The 25,415-nt window shown below is 41.2% G+C and overlaps 1 non-coding gene across 1 annotated transcript; it reads left to right on the forward strand.

Moving 5' to 3' along the window:
• The first annotated feature begins 319 nt into the window (after positions 1-319).
• Positions 320-426, forward strand: LOC121149538. The gene has a single exon (XR_005882696.1). It is a non-coding gene; the product is annotated as a U6 spliceosomal RNA (small nuclear RNA).
• Positions 427-25,415: the final 24,989 nt, after the last annotated feature.

Below are 25,415 nucleotides of genomic sequence, written 5' to 3' on the forward strand. Positions count from 1 at the left end.
CCTAATTCAAAGCATGTATCTACAGAACATAAAAATACCCACATATTCATTGGAGTGCTATTTATAATTTTTTAAAGATTCATTTATTTTTATTGGAAAGTCAGATATACAGAGAGGAGGAAAGACAGAGAGGAAGATCTTCCGTTCCGATGAGTCACTCGCCAAGCAGCTGCAATGGCCAGAACTGAGCTGATCCACTTTCGGGTCTCCCATGTGGGTGCAGGGTCTCAAGGCTTTGGGCCGTCCTTGACTGCATTTCCTGGCCGCTAGCAGGAAGCTGGATGGGAAACGGGGCTGCCAGGATTAGAACCAGCGTCCAGTACTCGCTTCGGCAGCACATATACTAAAATTGGAAAGATACAGAGAAGATTAGCATGGCTGCTGTGCAAGGATGACATACAAATTCGTGAAGCATTCCAGATTTTCAGAACAGATACCCTGTGTTCTCTCTTATAGAAGGAAATCAACATGGAAAGTGTAACTTCAATAATCCAATCCATACTGCCTTTTTGTTTGTTTGTTTGCTTTTTTGGCTGTATCCCATGTGTTTTGATGTTTTTTTTTTTTTAATTTCAGGTTTATTGTTGAATTCATCATGGACTCGTGGATTATATGATGGCATCATTTTTCCCAAGAGACTTTTGTGTTTCCTTTTTGTCAGCCATGTGTTGGTTACTCAGTGACACATTTTTTTCATAGTGCTGTAATTTGTTGTTGTTGTTGTTGTGGCTGTTCTAACTCATACCAGTTGTTGACTTTATTTCATGGCTTCCCACTTATGGAAATGTATAGTGATGGAATACTGGGGTCTATCATATGCAGACATGGGGGTATCATGGAACATGCATTCCTGCTTCCAGACACGGATTCCAAATGAAATTGTTAGACATGTGTAGACAATGGGATGCTGGATTGTCTGACATTGTCTGTACCAACAATGTCGGGGCACACTTAAATAAGAGACTGATAGAATTATGATTCCTTAAGGACTACACTATTGTAACAAAATGGGAAAAATCTGATATGGGGTAGAAGTTTGGGGGGGGGTGGAAATCCCAACCTCTACAAAATAGTACACATAATTCAAAATTCAAAATAAAAATATATTTAATAAAATAGAAACAGCATCCAGATGGGATCCTAGCATGTTCAAGGTGAGGTCTTTAACTGCTGCACTATCGCACCGGGCTCTGCTATTTATAATGTTAAGACATTAAAATCACCCAATTGTCTATTAACAAATGAATAGACAAGGAAAATAAAACTGTAATGAGAGAAATGTATTGCTAAATGTTAATCTGCCCCAGTAGAGTAGGAAATCTGTTCATTTGCAGCAGTGTCTGTGCCCTGGTAGTGCTATGCTATGGTATAAGACAAATGTTGCACGATTTGACATACATGTGCATCCAGTAAGGCTGACAGGGACAGGGAAGGGGCAGGTGGTCCAACTGGTGGGGTGGGGATGGGGTTCCCAAAGGCTGCAGGGCCTATACGGTGAGAAGCGTGGAAAGCTAGATTAGAACATTGTGGCCCTCCAAAGTTCAATCTCATAAAGCATAAGAAAATTTAGGACTTAAAATGTAATGATTGATCATCTTTGTATATGTCTATCAGTTCATTTTAGCTTGTTTTCTTGCCTGCTTATATCTTGTAAGCAATTTGTTTTGTTATTTCCATGAGACTTTGTTTTAATGGTTATTTATTCTTTTTTGTTGCCTATATTTCAAATATCTTTGCTGGTCTGCTGCTTTTATCATTAAGAATGCTCTTTGGCAACTTTCTATCTGATCTTGCGCGTGTGATGTATGGAGTCCTTTGAAGCCTCTTTAATGAGGTTCCCCCATGAACCGCCACGCTTTCCTCTGCTCATGCCCTCCTGTCCACATTTCTGAAGCTGACGCTCATGTTTGCTGCTGTTCGTGTCCTCTGCTCCTGTCCAGTCCTGCTTCCTTTTCTTCCTGGGACTGTCTGAAGGGGATTGTCCTCTCCGGTGATTGCAGTGAGAGACTGATGGGCACCCAGGCCTAAGCTGCAGCATTGCGTAGTAGAACTGATCAAAGATGGTCCTGAATCCCAAGCCTTGTGGGTGTGACACATTTTGTGTATTTGTTCCCGCTGAGTTTTCCAATAGCTACTTTACCCATCAATTTTGAACTGAAAACAAACATGCACAGAAGCTTTAAAGGCCTGTGATGTCTTCCCTCAGGTCCCAGAAAGCCCTCATCCTGCAAGGCTGCTAGTGCTTTGAGCTGTTGAATCGTTGAATCTCTGTGTTCACAGCAGATGGAGTGTACCATCTCGATTTCGATTTTTCATTTATTTCATTTTTTTGCAGTACATACAAAATATTTTCCTTTTTTACTTTATTGCAATGCATTAAAATGCAGAGATGCGCAGCAATTTATAAACTACCAACTCTCTATTGATGTCTATTCATTTTTTTAAATATATTGCTATCATAATGTAGAAATAAGCAATCACACTCTATCCTGATTAAATCAGGTATAATTTCCATCAAAAGTAGAGTGGCAGTCAAAACGAATGGGAATTTTTAGTCTGTGGCAAGGTGGGGCTCAATTTTCTTCCGTTGTGGATCCAGCAGATTGTATTCCTAACAGCAGTGGAGGCAACATAACTTCTCTGATTTTTTTTCCTGCTGTTGATTTTGTATTGTGGCTTTTCATTTAAGAGGAAGTACAGTAACTTGTAATGGAGACTGTCATATCCAGATGTGAGGATACAATGCAGTATGCTTCTCTCCTCCCAGATCAAAATAAACAAAAACAAACACAAACTAAATGTCATTTGTTTTAACCTGCAACTTTAAGTCATGATAAAGTCTCAGCAACTTTACTTGAGTTTTTCTACACACTCCTAAGGCCTTTTTCCTGGTTATTTTTCCTGGTTATTTTTCCTGAGCATTTTGTGGAAGCCTGTCATTGTTTTACACGCAAGGAACAAATGACAGATGTTGATTTGTTAACTTGTTCTTGTTAATTTCTCTATATTTTCAGGAAGAATGTCATTGGGAACAGGACTGTGTCACTGGTTGTTGGCTCCTGCCCCAGTCACCACAGGCACCCGAGGACTGTGTCACTGGTTGTTGGCTCCTGCCCCAGTCACCGCAGGCATCTCAGGACTGTGTCACTGGTTGTTGGCTCCTGCCCCAGTCACCACAGGCACCCGAGGACTGTGTCACTGGTTGGTGGCTCTTGCCCCAGTCACCGCAGGCATCTCAGGACTGTGTCACTGGTTGTTGGCTCCTCAGTCACCACAGGCACCCGAGGACTGTGTCACTGGTTGTTGGCTCCTGCCCCAGTCACCGCAGGCATCTCAGGACTGTGTCACTGGTTGTTGGCTCCTCAGTCACCACAGGCATCTCAGGACTGAACCAGTTGATGCGTTGCTCACTCTCTGTCTTTCTCTTTTAAATAAACGTTAACATTTGAAAGTGCAAAAAAAGATGGATCTGTATTTTTTCTATGTTATTTCACGGTGATTACTAAAGATTTTGTCTCATTAAAAGAAATTATAAATATTCCCTTTTTAAACTATATTCTAAAAGTTTAAATATTGCTGTATTCCTGAAGTCTTTAAAGATTTCTTAAACTTTTCTTTGTGAAAGTGTGTGGGTGGGCATAATGTTTGAGAAACTTCCTTAGTATTTTCTGACTCTTCTGTGAAGATTACTCTGATAGAATTTTCACCTTCATTGAGGTCACTTTTTGAGTATTTTTCCTCCAATGATTTCCTCAGATTCTTTCACATGTTTTTTTTATTGAGAAATTTAATCTTTTGAAAATTAGTTGGCATCATTTCATTTGATTAGTGTTTATGATTTTGTCCATGTTTCTTCTGAATTACAGTCTTCTTGTTTTTTGTTTGTTAAAAATGTAAACTCAGAAATGAAAAAAAAAGTCCTTGTTATTTTAGTTTTTTTTTCTCTTTCCCCCATTTGTACTAGCAAATGGTTTATGAATTCTATTATTAAGGATTGTATTCTGGAATTATAACTTCTAAAATATTCCTATTCAGACTTCATTATTTTTATGTTTACTCCTAGTAGTGTATTCTTTCTGCTTTCCTGAAATATATGGATTGAGTTTTCTGAGTATTATATTAAGAACTGCTATTGTTCCAAATCACAGTGTTTGATATACAGATATTCATTAAGAGCCAAGGAACTTCTGGGTCTCCAACATGGATGCGAGGGCCTATTGCCTGAGCCATCATTCCCTGCTTTCCTAGACCATAAGTAGAGTGTAGGATTGGAAGTAGAATAGCTGGGACTCAAACTGATGCCCGCCCATATGGGATGCTCACGCTAGAGACAGAGGATTAGCCTGAAGTGCAAGCCCTTCCCTCCTTTTGTATTACATTTGGGCAACATTGAAGAACTTTTGGTCAGAATTCCTCTGATTTCTTCAGCACTGCCCCTACCTGGTGACCCTGTGTCTTTTCTCTCCCCCTTCTGTCTCCTGTCAGCAGATGCGGCCAACTCGTTGCTGTTAGCAGCTTTTATTCATAGGCCCAGGCTGTGGTTCTCTGCATAACACCTCATGAGTTTGTTCTGGGGAGTGGTTGGGTGAGAGTATGGAAGGACGTGGGTTTGAGGCGAGGGTCTCCTGGGGCAGCTTGCAGCAAGGTCCCTTCAGGAGTGAAGCCAGGCTGGCTAGGGTCTCAGGAAGCATCAGCCAGCTCCCAGTTTCTCTCTAACATTGACTGAGATGCTTTGAGATTATTGACATTTTCATATTTTGCTTTTAAATGTGTATTATTCCTTATATTTAAGTGTGTTTTTATTTCTCTATGTGTGTGCAGATATTCGTCAGCTTACACTGGTGTTCCATTCTGATACATCCATTGCAGTGGAAAACGCTGACATTGTGAAGGCAGCCATGTGGCCTGGGTCCCAAGTCACAGCGTCTGAGTTTAATTCCCAGCTTCCTGACGTGGCAATCATGAGCAAGGTTCAGGTAGTTGGGTTGCTGCCACTTCTCAGGACTGCATTCCTGGCTGCCGGGTTTGGCAATAGCCCAGCCTAAATGTGAGCATTTAGGGAGTGAATCGGCAAATTTGAGCTCTCCATCCTGCTTTCTATGTGTCTCAGCATCACAAATCAATAAAAACAAGACATCTATTCATTTTAAAAATAAAGTATGAGTTGTATTTGTTGAAAATGCATTCAGTACGTCCAACCATTATAGCCTTGTCTCACCTACCTTGTACAATACGACCGTATCATTTATTTAGCCTACAGTTGAACACCATCATCAAACACAAAGTTTATTTTGTAATAAAGTGTTTAATATATAAGGCAAATGATTGAATACCAAAGTGAAAGCTGGAATGGTTATATAAGCTTACTTTCATCATCACAAAGCAAAAAAACGCTGAAATGAACCATTGTAAATCAGGGACTGTCTACATGTAAATATTCAGCACTTTGGAGGGACACTGGAAGTAAGGAATTACCTTAGTTTACTTTTAATTTACCTATTTGAAAGAGAGAGAGAAAGAGAGAGAGAGAGAGAGAGAGAGAAATGAGAGACAGAGAGAGAAGGAGAAAGGGAGAATCTTTTATCCACTGGTTCTCTCCCCACATGGCCTCAATGGACAGGCTGGGCTGGGTGAAGCCAGAGCCAGGAGTTTTATCTGGATCAGCCCCTCAGGTTGCAGGGGCCCAACACTTGGGCCACTTTCTGCTGTGTTTCCCAGGGCATTAGTTGGAAGCTAGATCAGAGGTGGAACAGCCAGGATACAAACAAGTGTCTGTTTGGGATACTGGTATCACAGGAAGTGGCTCAACCCACTATGTCACAAAAGTTATTATTTTTTTAAACAGAAGCTTGACTTTTCTTTCTTTCCTTTTTTCATGCACTATGTTACAATAGTCATCTTTTTAAAAAGACTTATTTATTTTTATTGGAAAGCCAGATATACAGAAAGGAGGAGAGACAGAGAGGAAGATCTTCCATCCGATGGTTCACTCCCCAAGCGGCTGCAACGGCTAGAGCTGAGCCAATCTGAAGCCAGGAGCCTGGAGCCTCTTCCAGGTCTCCCACACGGGTGCAGGGTCCCAATGCTTTGGGCTGTGCTCGACTGCTTTCCCAGGGCACAAGCAGGGAGCTGAATGGGAAGTGGGGCCGCCGGGATTAGAACCAGCGCCCATATGGGATCCTGGCACATGCAAGGCAAGGACTTTAACCACTACACTATCATGCTGGGCCCACAATAGTCATCTTTAAACAGAAAACACTTTTTTAAAAAGAAGCTTTTATTTTCTAAATTCCTATGCTTATCTTCATGTTGTCTTACGTGAAATGGAGGAAGAATAAGCCTGAGATCATAAATCATAAATTTGATGTCTTAGTGAACGTTTAAAAAATATATTTAAAGTGAGGGGGCAGCACAGTGGTGCAACAGGTTAAATTTCCACCCTGTGGCTCTGGCATCCCTTATGGACACTGGCTTGCATCTCATCTGCTCCACGTCTGGCTATGGCCTGAAAAGCAAGAGAGGATGGCTCAAGTCCTTAGGAACCTGTACCCACATGGAAATTATGATAATGCTCCTAGTTCCTGGCTTTGGACTACCCCAGCTCTGGCTGTGTTGGCCATTTGGGGAGTGAACCAGCAGCTGGAAGACCATTTTCTCTGTTTCTCTTCTCTCGGTAACCTGCTCACGTATAAGGAGGTGGCCCTCGTGAGCTCCTTGGTCCACTCCAGCCAATGCCACATGGCAGATGAGTCCAACTGGTGATTTGTTGTTGTTCATTTGTTTCCTATAATGAACACTAATCCTTGCAACATTTAAATAAAGGCCCCATTACATCTCCATAGCTACAAATGCTGTTACTTTTTTGCCTGGCTATAAAAGTTAACGAGTTTCCTATTGCTGTGGAAAGTTTAGGAATGAAATGCTTTGAATAGATGTGACATTACAGGAGGTCCGCTCCTTTTAAATTTTTTTTGAGGACCCAGAGTCTCAATTATTTTACCCTTTACTGCTTTCCATTTTAGAATATGGCTTGCTCTGCATTATTTTCACTGTTTGGGGGTCACAAGTATAACAAGGGCATTGAATATAACTAAGCAATATCGAAGGAAATTATATCAAATCAGTTGAATAGAACTGAAGTGCAATTTTATGGGCTGCATGCTTTTGTAAGACAGACACAAAGCTGACAGCCTAATAAAAAATTTAATAGTATGTGCTTTACCACTTCCCAAAGGCTCACAAGGTCTCTGTCACAGGGTTGGGCCTGGGGGATTCCAGGGTGGATTCTCACCTAACCTCCAGAGCCTTCTGCCAATCTCACATATATGAACTTGACTTTGGTTTTGTATTTCCTTGCATTGTTGGAGGTTTGAGGATTCAGTGATTCTAGGGGAAAAAACCCAAAAGAACTGTTCACAGAAATTTAAATTGTTCGCTTCACCTTTTGAGATCACTCTAAAAGTGAGTAGCAAAGCTAATATTTAGGAGACTTGAACAAATGCCACCTAGCCATGTGCAGATCAGGGCACAAATCAGATGCTTGAAGGCACCTCAAAGTTTTTATGAGGATCCCAAAAACTTTATCTGAGGTGATCCAGACCTGATTCTTGTGTGTGCTGGCCAATACTGATTCTGGCACAGTCTGTTGCACACATTGGTAGCTGCAATTGCTGGGTCAGTTTTGTCTCCAGCCCTGTCTTCTACACAAACTAATGAGTGTTGTAACCCAGCCTGATCCTGCCCACGACACACCCAGCCCTCATGCAAATCAGTGGAAGCTGCAGCCCAATTGGAGCAACCCACAATAACCCCCACCAGGCCTGTTCCCTGCAGTAGTTCCCATGCTTGCCAGTATATACAGTTGATGGTCCAATTTGTCCCATATTCTGTTCAGTTTTCATACATGTCAATAGGCACTGAAGCCCAATTCAACCCAACCAGCCCCACTGTCCAGCCCACACACCTGCTGGTGAGTGCCACTCTCTGTGTAGTCATGTCTGCCCCAGTCCTAGTTCTCATGCTCACCAGTTGGAGTGGCAACCCAAGAGAGAGGTGCCCAGTATTTTCCTAATGGGCCCACTCCCACTCCTGGACCTTGCATTCTCTAGGTGTTTCTGCAGTTTAACTTGGCAGAATTTGTCCCCTTTGCTAACATCTTCCAGCTGATACTGTGGCAAAGCCCAACCAGCCCACACCCACTCTGTCTAGTGCATACACAGTAGGAATAGTTAACCCAGCCTGACTTTCCCCTGCTCTAGCTCACATGCAGGCCACCAATTGTAGCCCTACCTGGCCTGGTCTGCTCCATCCCAGCTCTCATGCTCTCCAGTGGGAGTGGTAGTCCAGAAGGGAAGTCCTATGCAGCACCCCTGCCAGATTCACCCCCTCTCCACTGGGTCTCATCTGTGCTGGTTGAGTGTTGCAGCCCGGTCTAGCATGGTCAACCTCACCTTGGCATTTGCCAGTGAGTGTTGCAACCTGGCCGGGCCCAGCCCACCCCCAATTCCAGCTCATGCTGATGGGGCCTGCAGTCTAGCCCAGACTAGCTGGCCCCCAGTCCTGGCCCACATGTGAACTGGCTTGTGTTGCAGCCTGACCCACACTCTATTCTGGTGCTCAGATTCTCCAGCAGGTGATATGAGCTGGTCCAGCCTGGTTTGCCCCTGACCTGAGCCAAATGTATACTGGTGGGTACCATTACCTGGCCTGATTTGGGCTGCTCCCTATTGTGGTCCTTGCACTCATCTGCAGGGACTGTGTCCTGATAGAGGAGTTCCCCCAGCTCCTCCATCAGAACCTCTCCCAATGCCAGATCTTATGCCTACTGGTGGGTCCATGGACCAGCCCTACTTAGTCTATCTTCTGTCCTAGCAGGAATGGTGGCCTTTCCCAACTGGCCCTCACCCACTCTGGTATTTACTGTTGGGCGTTACAGCCCAACCAAGCCTGGTCCACACCCACACACAGCTCACGCATGACCCAGGAGGGCTGAGACCTAGCTTTTCCCATCCTACAGCCACCCTGGTCCTCATGAGCACCAGTGGGTGCTGTAGTTTGGCCCAGTCTGGTATACCCCAGACCCAGCCCATACTTGTGCTGAGGGACACTGCAGCCATGACCAAACCTGACAGCAGGCCCTTGCACTCATCCAGTGGGAACTACCGCTCATCCAGGGAGTCCCCTTAACTCCCCAGCCAGGCCTGTTTCTAGTCACAGATCTCTTGCATACCAGTGTTGCTCTGACCCAGTTTGCATAGTCCCTAACCTGTCTTGGCCTTTGTCTTTGTATACAGTAGCCTGGCCTGACCCAGACTGCCCTGAATCTCAACTCTCATTGATGTGTGCTGACACATGGCCCTACTCAGTCTACTCCCATCCCTGGCTCATGCAAACTGGTAGGTATGACAGTCTAGCCCAGTATGACCTGCATTCGAGCCTGGTCTCTGCACTTGCAAGTGAGCTGAGGTTTGCTTGGTACTGTCCAGTCCACCCCCTTCCAATACCAACTCATACATTTGCCAACAGATGGAGCTACATTGCCTAGCTTGATTGATCCCCATGTCTGCACAATGTGCTCACCTGTGGGACTTATGACCTCATAGGGAAGTTTCCCAAGTTCCCACCTTGGAACTTGGGTCCCACTGGGCCCACTCCAAGACCCAGATCTCACATATGCTGGCAGAAGGTAGGCCCTTACCCAGCAAGACCTGCCTCTCCATCTTTGCTGTTGTATGGCTGGTGAATGTTGCAGCCAGTCTGCCCCACACCTTGTTTTAGGATGCACATGTGGGTTCTGTAGCCTGGACCTGTCCAACCTATTCTTGGCCCCAGTATCAGTGAGTGTTGGCAGGTCATCAGCACCCAACTCTCAAGTTAATCAGTGGGACTTGTATTTCTACAGGGTTGGGCCCAGTTATCCTCCACAGAACCTATCCCTGGACCTGGTTCTCTTGTGTGCTCGTCAGTGCCATGGTCCTGCCTAATGTGACCCTGTTTCAACACTCAATGTAGGATCTAGCTCTGCTAGACAGGCCTGTCACTCTAGCTTTTGCATGAGCTGATGTGTGGCAGTCAACGATACTCTGCCCTAACAAATGCATCACAGGTCTCCCATGTGGGCTGGTGCATCAATCTCACCCATACAGATCTTCCAAACTCTCCCCTCCAAACCACCAGGTCTCAGTCCCCTCACTTGCCTGCAAGTACAGTGGCCCTGTCATTGGGTGTCCCTCAGGATTCATTACTTACCTACATATACGGTGGCCTTATCCATGGATGTCTCTAGGCAGTAATTCCTCATCCTCAAATCCCCAGAGCTTGTCATCAGATGGTCAGCAGGTGAAGTCCAGTGCCGGATAGGCACTCTGGCCTCCTGAGCCAAAATGGTACTAGCTGCTTTTAAAGCAGTCAGGCTAGGCAGCACCTTCTGCCCTTCAGCCAAAAGTGGTCGATGGAGCTGAGGTTCCTGTTTGCATGCCCAGCCAAGAATTTCCTTTAAGTGAGAAAACAATTTATTACCCAAATGGTCGTTGAAGATACCCGCAAATCAGTTTTAAACCATGGGTCTGCTTAAGGTTATTTCCTCTTGATCTTTCTGAGTGGTTGATTCAGAACACTTTCTTATTTCAGCTCTGTGATTAGTAGACCAATCAATGACCCATCCCCAGCCCAAGCTCTTCTGCTCCTCAGTTGGAGCTGTGGCCTAATAATGGTGTTCCCCATTGAGTGGTTTGCACTTAGTCCCAGCATTTTCGGATGCTGGCAGGTGTTGCACCCTGGCTCAGCCTGGCCCCTTTACAGCCCTGCTCCTACCAGTGTCAGGTGAGTTCCTTACAGGTAGGTTGTATGGTCCAGCCTGGCTCGGCCAGTCACAACTCTAGCTCTTGCATAAACTAGAGGGGACTTCAGTTCCACAAAGGTCCCTATAGAATCTACTCCAAGTTATGGTTCTCCAGTTTTCCAGTGGATGCTGCGACCTAGCCAGATGCACCCTACCTCTTGTCCCACACTTACACACAGGTATTGCAGGCGAGCACAAGCAGGCATGCTCCGCACCTGCAGCTTTTGCATGTGCCAGTGGGCAGCAGGTGATACTACTTAATCCAGCCCAGGTCTTCCATGTGGGCGAGTACCTTGACCAGGATATGACTTCCAGTTTCTTTTCTCTGATACACCCTATCTCAATTCTCTCACCTTCCTCAGATCACTCACCTGCAGTGATCTGGTCCATGGAAGTCCGCAAAAGTCAAGCCCCCAAAAGGCAGCCCATCAAACCTGCCTTCAGTTGCTCCCACTCCAGTATGTCCCCAGTTACCTTTCCCCAGGCAATCTACAGCCCCCTAGGAAGGTGTATCTAGGTTTGGCATTCCCCATAGATCTTTTTAAAAATTGAAAAGGTAGATGCTGATTCACTGATATAATTAACAGAAATTTGGTATTAATTAGGCCCAGAATGCCCACCAGCAATTGGTTGATTTTCTCCCAGCAGTGTAACACTTGCCTAGATACAAGGTAACCTGAGCAGTTCCTATAGCTGAGGATACGTATTTGCTCTTACCAAGACTTTTGTTTTGCTTTTCATAGGTTAATAGGATGATGAATATTTTATCTAATAAAAGATAAACACAAACCTTGGAAAAATTATTTTATTTGTATAAAATTTGATCTTCTTGGCTATGAAGGCTAACCTCCTTGACCTATGAGGAAAATAAAATGAGATGATTTCTGCGAAGAGCCTCACACCTAGCCTCTCACACAGTAACTACCCAGCAAACGAATGCTGACATTTCCTTGGCTGCAGTTAGGAACAGGAAGTAAGGCAGAAGTCATCCATCTGAGGCATAGGAGATGGTCAGAGGCAAGTGCACCAAGTCAGAGATACTGCGAGGCCAGGTGCACACATGAAAACATTCATAGTCAGATATTTTTGACTTTCGTCACTGGGTGTTTGAGAATTGTACAAATTCAGTTATTAGCCAGGAAGGCACTTGAGAAAACTGGATTTTAAGAAGGCAACTTCAAGACCAACAAACGAGAAGGGAAGATTCTTCACCTCCACTGATCCTGGCCTCTTTCTTGAAAGTCTGGGTAGCACACACTCCCTGGAAGGGGAATCCAGAACACAGAACTGTATTCAACTCCTTTGTATATGTTTTGTATAAGTTCTAAGGCTCCTTTGTAGAATTTCCAAGGCTTTGGAATGTAATGTTATTTGGAGATGGAAGTTGAAATGTGTTCTTATTCACTGTTGTTTTTACAAAACAGGAAGATATGGGCACAAGATGCACATATAGAGAGGAAAGATGTCCAATGGCCAAGAAGAGAAGCCTGGAAGAGATTCTTCCATCACAGCTCTCAGAAGAAATAAACCTTGATTTTGGCCTCAGTCCAGCAAAAGTGAGTTTCTGTTTCTCAGGTCAGCCATGTGGTGTGGGCAGTTAAACTGCTGCTTGTGACATTGACACCACACTTTGGAGTGTTGGTTTGAGCCCTGACTGCTCTGTTTCCGTTCAGATTCCTGTTAATACGTCCAGGAAGACAGCAGCAGGTGGACCAACTGCTTGAGTTCCTGCTGACTTGAGGTCCAGCCCATTTTGGGGAGTAAAGCAGCTGGTGGAAGATCTGACTCTGTCTTTTTGTCTTTCTCTCTTCATCACATTGTATTTCAAATGAATAAATTAAATAAAATACTGAAACCTTTTCTGTTGGTTAAGTTGCACAGTCAACGGGAGTGTGATATATCAGTCCTTGGAAACTAGCAGGAAGCCCTACACATTTTCAGGACTGCAGCTGAGAGCCACAGAGAAAGGAATTTCCAGGAAATCACAACCGAGGAAGTAAATGACCAGCTGATCAAGTTGGCTTCTCTTCTTCAAGGATAATTTCAAATTATATCATCTCTTAACTGACGGAGTTCTCTCTAGCATGTAAGTAAATTCTGTTTTCTTTTTCCTGCAAGATTTCATTAAACTACATATATAATCTGTAGTTTCATAAGACAATTTAAAAACAAAGTTATCAAAAACTCCAGTGAAACTACACAATTGACAAGAAAAGTACTTTATGGTACAAATAAAAACATTTTGCTTCTGAGCTCCTCCCTAACACTTTCATATGCTTCCATGATAGCTGCAACGTTTCATTATTTAAAAACTTCACTTCTTTTTATTATTATCACTTTATGATAATTTCATAGGCTGCTGGGATTTCCCTTATCCCCTCCCCAACTTCCTCCCCCCTCACTGAGTGCCCCTATGTCATTACTATAATATAGTTAGTTCTTCATACACCGTCCTATCTCCATCATTGTGGGCAGGGACAGTGGCAGAGTCCCCTTTTTTTTTGTTTTTGTATTACAATATTGCATTTTAATGAGGAGATTCCCAGTTAATTCAATCAGTCATTAAACCCAAGTTTGCCATTTGGATCCTACGGGTCAAGTGCTCAACTTGAAATAGAATGTTAATAAAATTTTTCATATGCTACACAAAGTCATAAAAAGGCCTTTGGGATGCAAATATGTTGTAGCCTTGGTTCTCTATTAAAGTCTTCACCTTCTAAATAAAATATACACACACACATAGAATGCATATATGCATATATAAATATCTTACATATCTATATCTTACACAAACACACACATTTTAAATTTTAGGACAGCTTTCAGGCAGTTTGGTGCAATTCTGGAGTCTGGAGCCAGGGCCATGAGGTGTTTCTTGCTTTGAAGCCAGAAACTGCTCCCTACTTACGCTTTGATAGCCAAATAATTATGAAACATCTTGCTTTAATTTCCAAGATTTTGCTGCAGCATTTTGGTTTCACATGTTTGCTATTTTTGCTTGCCTGTAACCCATGGACACCTGAGATACGATGTGGCAGCAGAAAGGCGAGCTTCGTTTACTCAGCTACTCTTGGAGCCCCCAAGACGGGCACCTGATCCTTCTCTGCCTGCAGCCAGCCGTGGGACTCAGGGAAACATTTCCTCTGGGTTTTCTTGAGTTGTTTTTTTTTTTTGTTTTGTTTTGTTTTTTTGTTTTTTTAATTTGCCTCTGTTTTCTCCTTTTAAGACTTCTGTTGTCAGGGATGGGGAGGTGGCATAACATGCTAAGCATCAATTGTGGCACTTGCATCCAATATAAGCTCTGATTTGAGCCCTAGCTACTCCACTTCCAGTCCAGCTCCCTGCTTATGACCTGGGAGGCAAGAGGAGGCTGGCCCAGGTCATTGGGCTCCTGCAGCCATGGAGGAAATTTGGAACATCTCCTGACTCCTGTCTTCAGATCAGCCTAGTTCTGGCTGTTTCAGCCATTTGGGGCGTGAACCAGCAGAGAGAAGACTCTCTCTGCCTCTCCCTTTTCTGTAACTCTGCCTTTCTAATAAAAATAAATACATTAAAAAATAATACTTCACGTAGTAGAACGTAGGTTTGATGCTTTGTGAGAAAACCCTGTGTTACAATTATTTTGACAAGGGCTCTTCAAATAACAGAGCTTAAAATAATATGAGGAGTCTGGGCCTGGTGGCATGGCCTAGCAGATAAAGTCCTCGCCTTAAACGTGCCAGGATCCCATATGGGTGCCAGTTCTAATCCCGGCAGCTCCACTTCCCATCCAGCTCCCTGCTTGTGGCCTGGGAAAGCAGTCAAGGACGGCCTAAAGTCTTGGGACCCTGCACCCGTGTGGGAGACCCGGAGGAGGTTCCTGGTTCCTGGCTTTGGGTCGGTGCAGCACTGGCCATTGGGGGGGTCACTTGGGGAGTGATTTTTTGGATGGAAGATCTTTCTCTATGTATCTCCGCCTCTCTGTAAATCTGACTTTGTAATAAAAATAAATAAATCTTTTTAAAAAATGATATGGGGTGGTCTAAAACATACCCTCTCTGTCCACCCATTGCCAGTTTTGCTTTGCCTTGTTTCAGTCACCTTGGCTACTGGAAAAGTCCAATAAGTCAACAGGTCAAAATTTTTCACTTATTATACTTGTTATGCTAATTTGCTTTAGTGTGAATTACTAATCTCTTAAAGTGTTTAATTTATGAGACAAACTTTATCATGGGCATACATATACAGAAAAATAGTATGTAGTGATTCTACTAATTCCAGGAAAACCCTGCTTTGAAACTCAATCAATCGGCATAGGAGTTTAATTGTAAGAATAAAAGTATCCAACGTTTTTGCTTTTATCCTAATAAAAGAAAATCATGTTGTATCACTAACGATTTGGACAATCTGGCCTTAATCTAAAAACCTGGGAAAAACAAAATCTGCTGGTAAAATTTAATTATTTCTCAAAGTCAAAATTCAATAGGATTAATTTAATCACGATGATTTTACTGTAAAAAAAGAAAGTTAAGATGCGAACAGGAGCACAAAAAGCAGACTTTATAAAAATCAGTCTGCCAACTCTCCTATATTTTGTCATGGATCACGCTTGCCAGCCTGAGGGCCAGGTGATTCCAAGTATGCTCAGCTGGGAGAGACCCTGGCTCCACACCAGCAGGGCTGCCTCATTTGATGAGCTGAAAAGCCTGTTTGGCAGGTGATGGTAACTCTACACGGTCTCTGAGAAGGCACGTGGCTGCCTCTGATGTGAGATTCGACATCTTTGTATTATCCTTTGTACTGTTTCTGGCTGAAACTGTACTCCATGCCATTAGCATTTTCTCCGATTCCTATCATCTTCACTACTAAATTCGTCAGTGTTTCATTGAAATTTCACATAATCCTTTTGGAGATTATTCTATATTTCAAAAGGGTCAGTAAAACTAATTTTCTCATGTAAGTCCTGATGTGATGTGCTCAACACAGAGCTTAAAATGTCATACAAATTCAGAGAAGAATGTGTGGAGTCCCTGATGATTCGGGCTACAAGAGCCTTCTGCGTTTCATTCATGTCTTAGGGGCTGTAACTTTTAGACATGCAAGAACGATTGTTGGATCCAACCCTGAGCATTCTGCCTGACTGTTAAAGTGGTCAGTTGCTGTTCATTTGACCTGCACGATATCAGAAAATATGCTTGTTAGTAACTAAGATTTTGCGGGAGTTCATACTGTACATACATCAGCACTACTCATTCAAAACTGAATGTGAAGTGAAGGGAGTTATGTGTTGCAGAGGCACGGGATAAGCATTTGTCCTAGCAGCTGTGACACTCGTGTTCCACCTCAGAGTACTTGGGTTCGATACCTGGTGCCAGCACTTAACTCCAGCTTCCTGCTAATGCAGACAGTAGTGATGGCTCAGGGACCGGGTGTCTGCCTGGACCGAGTTCCTTCTCTTGGTTTTGGCATTGACCCACCCTTGCTAATGTAGCCATTTAGAGGGAAGAATTAACAAGTAAGAGCTCTGTGTGTCTCTCCCTCTCAAATTAATAAATTCCATTTTACAGAGGAATTTCTAAGTTTTTGTTATTCAAATCGATATTTGGTAGCTACAGTGTGAGGGTCATCATACTTACAAGCCCACTTGAGCCACTTAAACTATTAGTGTCTAATTTAGGAAAAAATGGATTATCAGTAAATAAGCTCCATTTCTGAAAAGCATTCTTTATTAAAGATGCCAAACCCTCAGTTAACTACCTGTCCAAAACAGAGTGTATCTTGGAGTCTTCATTATCTTCTCAGGGAGAGCAGTTTTGTATTATTTTATTTCCTTTTTCTGCAATCACTTCACTGTCAGAAGTGGCACATTCTCTTTCAGATAACCCTAATTCACAATTGAGAATTGTGCTTTCAGTGGGTAGGGTTGTTGTGAGGATTCAATGAGACCCACTGTGACTTGGTGCTTAGGTGTGCCTCCTGCTGTATCTCCTTGGAAAACCCATTCACGAGACAGCTAAGAAGAACATTGCATTCATATCCATGTTAGAAAACATCTCAGAGATGCTAGGGAGAGTTCTCTGTGATTAACTTGTGTTCATTTTGTGCTTTCTTTCTGAAGAGGAAGAACAATCTGGCCCTTTTATTTCGCGTCTAAGAAGTCCATCATAACAGGAACTTTTTTTTTCTATAAAACAACAATATCATGAACACAGCTTAAAAATTACAGGCAATTTTCTAATATCATCTAATGCACATTTTTTAAAGATTTAATTTGCTTTTTTGAAAGGCAGGATTTTAGAGAGAAAGAAGGAGAGATAGAGATCTTCCCTCTGCTGGATCACTGTCCTGATGGACACAAAGGCCGGAGTTGGACCAGGTGGAAGCCAGGAAAAAGTAGCTTCTCTAGGTAGGCCTTGTGGACAGCAGGAAGCCAAGCACTTGCTCCATCCTTTGCTGCCTTCCCAGATCGTTGGTAGGGAGTTGGAACAAAAGTGGAGCATCTGAAACTGTTACCAGTTAACTGTAGGCAATGCTGGCATTGAAAGCAGAGGTTTAGCCTGTTATGGCCACAATAATGGCCCCAAAACAAATTTTTTGAAGACAAATGGCTTTTGTGATTTGTATTTTCCCTGCAATCTACACGTACACTTCCACTTTGTTCATATATCTGTTCAATTTTGAAAATATTCTGGTTTTTATTCATAATCTTGAGTTATTGAAACAACTGAGCTTGTGGAATATTCCTTGAACTGGAATATTACAAAGGCAGCTTAAAATATTCATGGAAATGGAATTTGAAAACTCAATCTGGACATAGAATTCTGATGGCCAGAGGCTTGGAGGGTTGGGGGATGGAGGCAGTTTGGATAATGGGTACTCAACCAGAGTCATATTGAAGGAAAGACTACCTAGGGTTATACCTTGTAGGGTGGCAACTATAACTCATAATACCCTATTAAATAGCTTATGAGCAAAAAACAGGACAGAGTATCCAGACTCTAACCAAAAAGTAATGTCAAGGACAAGGAATGCTGGCTATCTTATTCGACCAGCTATACGTACATGAATTAAAGTGTCTCACAACAGATCATAATACACACAATAAGTTAACAGAACATGTAAGGAAAAGCATAATTTCTGTTGCAAAAAACCCCTGAGATTCATGTGTGGTTTTTATTATGATATAAACATATTCCCCCAGAACTTTCTAAAGTTCCTTGTTATTGCTGATTCTCCTAGTTTTTATGTTCACATGACTGCAATGATTGCAAATGTGTTTCTGTTTGTACTAAAAGCTTTTGGCAGGAGTATGGCTCCCGTGCAGTTCATGTTGTAGCTCATGAGACACAGAATGTGGGAATTTTCTGCAGCAGAGCCAACCTGATTGCCCAGGAAACCCAACAGGTGGCACTCCACTAAAGAAGTGTTGTGTCTTCCTTTCTCCTCTGCCAGCACCACACAGGGTGACACGCGGAGACTGGAAGAATATCTTATCCCTCACCATGATCATTGTCCAACTCACTTAGTTTACTAGCATCTACAAACGGGACATTTTGCTAGGTTTTCACTCCTAAAGTACATATTTTTAATTTTTCTATGTTTTAGGTGATTATAGATTCACATCCAGGTCTAAGAAATAATAGAGAGCCCATGTTGTACTCCCTTAACCAGAGTTCCCACTGCTAACAAGTCGCATAAACATCCCACAAAAGCGCAACAACAGAATTGTCTTACTCAGACGCCTCTGTTTGCCCACACCCAGTTGACTGCGTGTGGATGGTCATTTCTGTGTGACTGTCCATTACTCCTCATGTGCACACATGTCGCACAGCACTCAGGGCACAAGAGAGGCCTAAGGATCCCTCAGCAGCATCGTTGTCACAGGTGCTTCCTCAATCACCAATGTGATCTCTACAACCAAAATTCTGTCATTTCAAAAATGTTTCACAAGTGGACTCATAGAGCACACAGCTTTTTAACACCAACTTTCTTCTTTTCACTCAACATAATCTCTTTGAAATCCGTTCCAATCATTAGGGCATCAATAGTTTATTTCTTTTTATTGCTCAGAGCATTTCAGGACATAAAAGTGCCACAGTTTCACCACTCCTCCACTGAGGTACATCTGAGTTATTTCCAGCTTTCAGTCATTACAAATAAAATTATTATTAACTTAAGTTTTTATTTCTCTGGGATAAGTGCCTACGAGTATAATTGCTGCTCTGGGGAAGTATATTTTGAATGTTTTCTAACAAAGTGCTAGTCTTTTTCGGAGCGATGGTACCATTGCTCCATTTTACGTTGGCACTAGCAATACAGGACTGGTCCAGGTCTGCTTGTTCTTGCCAGGATTTGCTGACATCACTTTTATGTTGTTTGTTTTAGTTGTTCTGATAGGTGTGCCATGATAATCCATTGTGATTTCAATTTGCGTTTTTCTAACGGCTAATGGTGCCCAACAACTTTTTATGCATTTAATTGTCATCTGTGTAGCCTCTTCAGTGTAATGAATTTTGCTTTTGTTCTCACAGGATTGTTTAACGTTTGAGGTTTGAAGTGTTTGGTAATATTTCACATCTAAGTTATTTGCTAAATATGTGCCTTACAGATCTTTTCCCAGCTCTTGACCTTCTTGTCATGACTTTCCTAAAGCAAAAGCTTTGGTGAAGACCAGATTAATGAATTCTGACTGGTTAGATCATGGCTTCAGTGCCAAGTTTCAAAAAGTGGTTGCTTAGCAATATATGCTGAAGTTTCTTCTTCCAAAGTTTTATAATTTTATGTTTTGTATTTGTGTTCACAAGCTATTTTTTTTCAGCTAGTTTTGGTATATACTGTGTTATTTATATCAATGTTCATTTTTTTCTTATAATTATACCAGCAACATTTGTTGAAAAGATCATTTTTCCTTCACAGAGCTGTTTTATCTAAGCCTAAGTCAAAACTCCCTCAGGCTTATTTGTGTGTTAATTATTTTTTAAAAAAATTTATTTATGTATTTGAAAGGTAGAGTTATAAAGAGGGAGGAGGAGAAGAGAGAGAGAGAATCTTCTCTTCTATCTGCTGTTTTACATCCCAAATGGTTGCAAAAGCCAGGACATGACTAGCCCCCACAGCCAGGATGCAGGAGCTTCATCTGGGTCTCCCATGTTGGTGACAAGAGCTCAGCCACTAGGATTGTCTTGTATTACTTTCCCAAGCATATTAGATGGAAACTGGATTGGTAGTGGAGCATCTGGGATTCAAAGCAAACTCATATTGGATGCTGGTATTACAGGTGGTGGCTTAACCCACTGCACCGTGATACCAGTCTCCTGTGTGTGATTTTGTGTTATTCAGTCTGTTCCCCTAATAAAGGCATATATATATATGTTTCTGCTCATACACAGCATGCCCTCTTGTGCACTGAAGCTATTTAATGCAGTTGGCTCTGCAATCTAATCTCTGGATTCCTCATCTGTGATTTTAACTAAATGTGGGTCACAAGTATTTTTGTTAAATTGCGTCTGTACTGAACACGTATATTTTTCTCTTGTCATTTCCTAAATCAAAGGGTACAACAACCATTTATGTGAAACTTGTGTTATGAATAATATAGACATGATTTAAAACATACCAAAAATGGGCAGGTGTTAGAGCAGCAGTTAAGTTGTGATACCTGCATCCCAATTTAGAACACCTATGTGCAAGTCTTGTCTCAGTCCCCACCCCACCTTGATGCTCATGTATACCTTGGAAAGCAGCAGGTGATTCCTGGTTTCTGCCTGATCCATGCCTAGCTATTGTAAGCAATTGGGTTAGAGAACCAGCAGATGGGAGCTCTTTCTGTTTCCCTCACTGCCATCTCTCTGCTGTTCAAATATATAACAACTAAATAAAGTACACCAGATGATCATATAGGTTATGTGCAAACTTTATATAAAACATTTAAGTATTCAAGGAATTTTGTATCCTTTACCAATATCAAATCTTCCATGGTTGCTGGATGACTATTCCTTATTTTATGCGATTTTTAAAAATCTATCTATGACTATAAAATTTAGTCTTTGTCTCTTGTAATTAGCAGTTAATAAAATTCTTGCAGTATTCTGTTAGTGATACATTTTATTATTTAAAAAAGTCACTTTCAACCATATCAGACTGGTGTTTATGCTAAAAATGTGATTTGTAGTCTATGGGTGCTACATGGCTATTGGCCCATTTTAATGTCCAGTGAAGGAAGATGATTTGAGATCAAGTTCAACTCCCAGTGGGGGCTTTGTAGGTTGGTCGACTTATCAATATGTTGGAAGGGTGGTGCCCCGGAGAAGGCACGGAAGTTCTCTACCAATCTTGGGCTGACATCTCGTCTCGTGCTTTCTCCTCTTTGTTCCTAAATTGCTTCCTTTATGAGAAAGCTTGTAATCGTGAATACAACACTTTCCTGTATTCTGTGAGTCATTTTAAACAAACTATCAAGATTTAATGGTGTTCATTGGGACCCTCAAATGTGTAGTCTGTTCGACAACCTGCTGAGCTCCCTTGCAGACAGGGCCAGTCTTACAAGACTGATATCTTCCCTGTGAAGTCTGCACAGTGATTATCCGTACTTTATTCTCAGTCTTCATAATCCATTAAACTGTTCTCTTTTTATTTTGTTTGCCTTTCTATACAGATTTAATCAGGTTGTTGGTGTCTAAAGCAACTCTTGCTAGGATTTTGAAAAGAACTGTGTTAAACATACAGATTAATTGGAACGAGTTGACACCTCTGCTATGCTGAGCCTCCTAATTCACAAGCATAACATCTATTCAACAGCATGCAGATACTATATAATTATAATGTTTTATTAAACATATCTAATGAGTTCATTCTCTAAAACAATTACAAAATAATTTTATATTTTTTGATTTCTATGCATATTGCATTTTATGTATTAGTTTCATAATCTGAAAGCTTGTTTGGTTTTGACTCTCCTCATGAGTTATGAGTACATGTAACTATAAATTTGCTTCTAAATCTCTGGATCTGTATACATTTGTTGGTATTTTCTACACTAAGAAAGATACCATCTACCAATAGGGGCAGTCTTACTGTCTGTATCCTGACCCCTATGACTCCTACCTTTCTTGGTTCATGGGACTGGCTACAACTTCCAGGCTGTGCTATGTTAGTAACGTATCCATTTTCCAAAAGTAAAAGGAAGGCTTTCAGTATTTCATAATTAAGAGTAATATTAGCTGTAAGAACTCTGCAATACTAAACACAAATCAAGGAAGTTCTCTGCTAGTCCAAGGTTAATGAGAGTTATGTTTTGTTTTCTTTCTAATCAGGAATAATAGTTGGATTTTATTAAATTCTTTTCCGAGTAAATTTATGTGATTAGACTTTTTTCTTAGGATGTATTACAATGTGGGAGTTTTGAGTATTGAAACAAACATGTATTGCAGGAATGTATCCCATTTGGCCAAGAATTTAATTTTTTATATATTGTTTGATTTGATTTGTTAATATCCTATGTCAGTTTCATCAAAGCTTATGAAAAAGCAAAGCTTAGGATAACTTTGGTAGTAATTTCATAAAATGCACATTTCTTTCTATTATCTAAACCAGATTGTTGCCAATCCGTCTTGGTGTGGGCATTTCTCTGTAGGCGACTTTTAGTTACGTTAACCATGGCAGGGCTAATCCACTCCCCTGTGTCTGTTGTTCATCTATTCTCATTTGTTGAATTTCGTAAAAATGTTTCATAATATCTTCTTATGCTTTTCATGGCAACAGAATATATAATAATGATTACTGTTTCATTCCTGATTTTGGCAACTTCTGTTTCTCTCCTTTATATGTTTGCTAATCTTGCAAGATTTTATCTTTTTTTTTTTTCAGAAAACAACTTTTGATTCATTGATTTCTATCTATTAGGTTTATGCTGGTGTTTTTGAATATAGTATTGATGAATATTCAGTAAGCTACAGAATAGTTAAACAATACTCTTTGATACACTCAAAAACCCCGAAGCAAAAATTTTGTGATTCATTTTGTTTCTTATTTTATTGTAGTAACCTGAAATCAACTTGCAATATTGCCAAGACATACCTATAGTCTGTTTTGGCGGATGGTCAGTGGTCACTTGCGAAGAATATGTGCACTGAGATGCTCAGAGCCTGTTTGCTGCACTAGGCTCACCATGTTGCTTAATCTGACATTGCTAACATCTCCAATCTGATTTTCCATCTACTCCAATAAGTATTTGTCAGTGCGATGTCCAATTTTTGATTAAATATAAATTTAAATTTGTCTATTTCTTATTGTAATACATCTGCTTTTTACCTTTATGGATATTTGAAGTTATATAGTTAAGAGCATACATATTTTGAATTGTTATATTCTTTTGGTGAATTATTCCTGTTGTCATGAAAATACCTTTTTTCCCTTGTACTGTACCTTATCCTGCAGCATTTGAAATTTATATAGCAACTTTTTAAAAAAATGAGTATTAGAATGTCATGTGTTTTCTCGCACTTATATTTTGAAGCTTTCTGTGTCTTTCAATGTAAATTGAATTTCTTTTAAATTGTAAAACTCTTTACCAAAGAAACATCTCTGCCTTTATCTCAGTCCAGTTGGCTTAAACCTACTGTCTTCCCACTTGTTTTGTGACTCTCCCATCTGTTCTTTGTTCTCATTTTCCATATTTTTCCTACCGCAATGGACAACTTTTCATTTTAGGGTTGTTGAAAAGTTTTGCCGGAAAATGGAACTAAAAGTCAAGCTTATTTTCGGGTATAAATAATTGTATCTGCACATACAGGGAATCTTCAAATGGTTCACAGAAAATCTATTATGAAACAACTGTGCATGACCTTTAAAATTACTTCTGCTTCAAGATAAACTTATCATTGAATTCCATTTTTCTACAAGTCTACTGAAGTGCGCCTGCATTTTAAGCTATTTCTCTTGGTATTAGCTATACCTATTCTTACTTTTGTTTTTAATTTCTACTATGCACATCAACTTATCAAATTCTAATTCCAAATAAACCACCACTTAGTATCTAGTTTGACACCTGTGAATTGCTGTCTTTGTATTTGTATTACTGTTTCACATATTTTACTTCTGAATTTCTTTTGAAATCAAAAACACTTAAATGTGCCTGGCATGATAGAGCAGTGGTTAAAGTCCTCACCTTGCACGCGCCAGGATCCAATATGGCCACTGGTTCTAATCCCGGTGGCCCCGCTTCCCATCCAGCTCCCTGCTTGTGTCCTGGGAAAGCAGGCGAGGATGGCCCAAAGCCTTGGGACCCTGCACCCGCGTGGGAGACCCGGAAGAGCCTCCAGACTCCTGGCTTCGGATTGGCTCAGCTCCAGCCTTTGTGGCTGCTTGGGAAGTGAACCATTGGAAGGAAGATCTTCCTCTCTGTCTCTCCTCCTCCCTGTATATCCAGCTTTCCAATAGAAATTAAAAAAAAATTTTTTTTAAATAAAAAAACACTTGAATAATGATTTTAAATCATGATTTAAAATATTAAAAAATATTTGTTGCCCATGTATTCAACATTTCGAGTGTCCTCTGTTTCTTTATGTAGCACAGGCACATAGTCCTTTTGCCCACAGAGCTTATTTCATGCTCTTTGCCAGGAAAGTGTCCATAGGGAATCCTTTCAGGTTTTGTACATCTGATTAAAACTTAGTGTCAACTTGGCTTTTCAGGGTTAGTTTTGTTGGGCGCAGTATTTCTAGGTGGATGGATTTTCCTTTGATGTTTAAAAGATGCTGCTCTACTCTCTTCTCACTTACATTACTTTCACCAAGAAGTCTGTTGTTATTTCTATCTTGGTTCCTCTTAATGTATTGTGGTTATTATTATCTTTGTTTCTCTTCATGTGTGTGTCTACAATTGCCTAACCTTTGATTTAGTTCCCTTTTCCTATTGTTATCACTGATTCTCAGTAATATATGTATGATTTTTGGGGGGTTGCTGAATATTGTTGTATTGTTAAAATATATCCCTGAGCTTTGTTCTTGAATGCAGATAAATTACTGCAAAACATCAGGTATTGCCTAAGCCTGTTTCTTAATTTCTGTTAAGTGAGTCAGGAAAGGCTTTTGTCTCAAGCTATTCTTCATTTATTACTCAGCCAGTATCTTTCTGATTGCTTTACCCAAATCTCCCACATTCTGACATTTTTACTTCTCCAACTGATGGGGAAAAAATTGTTCCCAGCCTCAAAAGCTCCTTAGGAATTTTCAAAACCATTTCATTAGATTGTCCTTTCTGTCTTTGGATAGTTCCCTTGCATACATACTTCCGGGCCCTCTCCTGGAAACCCAAGAGATCCTTCTGCAGTTATCTGAAGGTCACCTCACTCTCTTTCTATTCGTAAGCTTCTTATTCTCCCACTCACATTAATCTCCACTTTCTTGTACTTTGTCTTGTGAATGGTAGTTATTTTGGATCTCTGCACCAACTCTGACCCAATTCTATCTCCTCAGTCCAAATACTGGCTCTTTTTAACTCTCTCTCTCTCTCTCTCTCTCTCTCTCTGTGTGTGTGTGTGTGTGTGTGTGTTTACAGTCAGCTCCCTATATCTGGGAGTTTTCCATCTGTGGTCTGA

This window comes from Ochotona curzoniae, unplaced genomic scaffold (genome assembly GCF_017591425.1).
Source record: "Ochotona curzoniae isolate NIBS_2020 unplaced genomic scaffold, NIBS_Ocur_1.0 scaffold_4701, whole genome shotgun sequence".
Lineage (NCBI taxonomy): Eukaryota > Metazoa > Chordata > Mammalia > Lagomorpha > Ochotonidae > Ochotona > Ochotona curzoniae.